Source organism: Chrysoperla carnea, chromosome 1 (genome assembly GCF_905475395.1).
Source record: "Chrysoperla carnea chromosome 1, inChrCarn1.1, whole genome shotgun sequence".
Lineage (NCBI taxonomy): Eukaryota > Metazoa > Arthropoda > Insecta > Neuroptera > Chrysopidae > Chrysoperla > Chrysoperla carnea.
Genome location: NC_058337.1, coordinates 79,742,090 through 79,745,521, shown reverse-complemented (window position 1 = coordinate 79,745,521; position 3,432 = coordinate 79,742,090).

Here is a 3,432-nt window from a genome sequence, read left to right as displayed (position 1 = left end):
AGGATAAATATCAATTCTGTCGGTTCTAATTTTTCGTAATTATTGACAAGAACATATTGCAGCGATGAGCCTTTCTACCTTTTGTTTTTCAATATATAAATAGATCACTTTTGCTGAATTGTTTAATAATTATTGTTATAAAGTGGTCATAGTGCCCGAGAAATACTCTGCCAGATCTTTTCAGACCGATAGCTTAAATATGACGTTATCATTCTCATTTGAAAAAAATTATTTTCAAACAATGTCCTAGAATGAAAGTTTGGTAGAATCACCAAAAGGAAGCCACTGACGAAGTTTCAAGTATGTATTTATCATTTATCAAAAAGGCTACTATCCGGTGGACTATACATCTTTCACTTTAGGAAGGTTGGCTGTCCAAAAGGGACACACTTTTAGGCCAAAGACCTATTGTGATACCATCGTTCCACTGATAATCACATAACACGTATGGAATTGGTTACGCTTTAACCAACTAAGCCTCTAGGGTTGATCACCCTCCACTTTATAAAGGGGAAAATTTATAATAGATATAAAAATATAGATACTAAAATAGAAATTTACTTTTACTTTATATTTATAGCAGCCAACTTTTTCTTTTTTTCATGAATAAAAATGTTATTTGTCAAAAAATTAAAAAGGGAAAATTAAATATAGGTACGCCTAGGTAATATACACATTATCTACCGAAAAATTAAATTTGTTAACGAGAGTTAATTTAAAAAGTGAAACAGACCACAATTTTTGGTTTGATTAATGATCTGTATAAAAAAATATTTTATACGCACACACTTTTTAGTAAGGTGTTATCATTTTTTCATTTTTTATGCACTTTGGTAAAAGTTTCTATATAAAATTTTGTTTATTTTCGACGACATATAATTTTCTTGAAAGTGTTTTAGATTAACAATATTTTAATAATATATTATTTACACCTAAAATTTAAAACTCTCGTTAGCATAAAAATTGTTATATTAATCTTAAAATTTATACTCTAATAAATTTTTCTTAATAATGTTTTTAAGTAGGTACTTATATACATATATAATATATATTTTTTATTATACGAAATAAACTGGGTATCTCTGTTAAAATTTTTTGGATAGCAAAAACATTCAATATCTAAACATTTTTAACTAAAGCTATCGAAAAAATCATGGATTAGTCGCTTTGTGCAGAAGCAAAATGAGTGCTACGTCGCAAAAATATTCCATTATATGAAGTAGTATTCCATTATATCCAATAGTCAATTATATGAAGTAGGCAAATTTTTAACATTATTTTATTATCTATTAGGTTGTAAAAATTGCATGTAATAATTGAACCGGTCTTTTCAAAAACCTCTTAAGTCAAACATTTTTTTCCAACATGCTTTTTTAACTAAAAATGGCGCCTTTAAGGTAGGTGAAGGTTCCTTAAAGGTATTCTGAGTATATAAAACACGTAAGTCAATACTGACTTTATATTTTATGTACTTACTCAGAATACCTTTAAGGAATCTTCACCTACCTTTAAGGAACCATTTTCAGTTAAGAAAGCATACTGGAAAATAATATGATTAAAGAAATTTTTAAAAAGACCTATTCAATTGCATTTTTTACTGTAATTATTACGCTCGAAAAAAAATTCAGTAAAATGTTAGGTCAATGAAGCTTTTTCATGAGAGTAGTATGGATAATTAAGTATCATTTATAAATATTCATTTATCAATTTTAACTGATTACTTATTGTCTTGACTATGTGTTATTGCTTTAAATAATATGAGGTTATTGTATAATGAAAATAGCGAAACTACGTTAAAACGCAAACTGCAATTTTTCAATTAAAAACAATTTGAAATAGAAATATAACAAAAATAGAATCTTCTATTCTAGTCGACTTGATATTTTAAGTATGAGCTATGAATTCTTGAAAAAATTCTAGGGTATTATAAGCTATTTGTACCTCTAGCGTCAATCTAGTAAACAATCGTTGCTAAATTCAGGAAAATAGTCCATTCAAATATTTTAAATATTATGAGTTTCTACAAGAATGTTCAATCATTTATGAAATAATTTTGCCTTTATTTTTAAACAATTAGGAATGTTTTAAAGTCTGAAATAGCACCTAACATGTAATAAGGATCCAGTACCAACTTTTACAAGTTTTATATTTATACATAAAAATAAAATATTGTAATCGAGCGAAAGATACACTTGTTATAGCATTTGAAAATGAAAAATCATAAACTTCATATTTGAAAATGCATAATGAACGACTTTCCTGTAGAGAGGAGAGGGATTGACATCTCAATAGCCGTTCGTAACAACAAAAAAATATCACTAACTCGGTACTATATTTTTTTCTAAGCAAATAATATTTTTGTCGAGCAGATGATATTAAAATTATAAACATAGAAAATCAATGCAATTCTGTGAAATCTGGATATCTAATAAAATACATGCAACGAATATTTTCTTTTAAAAGATGACAATCTCGGACAAGAAAATATATATAAAAGGAAATTGTATACAAATGTAGAATTTATGAAAATTTATAAACGTAACTTAAACATTAAAGTATGTTATGCTATACACTGCAGGTACCTAAGCATTATAACAAGCATGGGTCTGTACATTTCCAATATGTGTAAAGAACATACTTTAGTGTACATTATTACATGTCCATTTTAAAATTATTACATGTCGTTTTGTAACTTGATTTGACTTTTCTTTTGTTGATGAACTCATCTAAAAAGCGTATAGGTACAAACAATTTCACAGTTTCTATGCAGCAAAACGTATATATTTACTAGCATTTTTTTGGAAGTTTATTTAAGTTTTCGAAAACCTAACTTAACAGCAAAAGTATAATTATAGAATATTGTACATAGAGAACGCCATGGCCTAAACTTTGCGATATGGTGAATGAGAGAGAAGACTGCCACTTCCTATGTGTCCTTGTCTGATCTATATGTCATTGGCTAGATATTGTTTACATTACACAAATCTCTATGCATCATAGGATTATGACATATGACTACGACAAGGACACATAGCAAGTAACTGACAGTCTTCTTTCTCATTCATCATATCGCACCCACTTATAGGCTGGCATGACCCTCGCGTTATCGATGTATACTATTCTATGGCTTTTACACTGTTAGATGATCTAAACACAAATGAAGTTAGCTTCAAGTTAGTTAGCTTCAAGGCACAAGTTAGCTTCGTTTGGTCTCTAGCTTCACTGCGTATTCTTATCTACTCTTAGAACAGCTTACCCTATATATTTTTGTTGTTGAAAGTATCTAAATAGAAGAAGCAAAGTTATGCCATCGAATATAATATATTACCTACTCTATTTTAAAATATGATAGAATCAATCGAGTGAAGTAATCGTATAAAAATATCAAATTGTAGTCAATATTTTAATATTAATAACATCCAGTTTTCTATT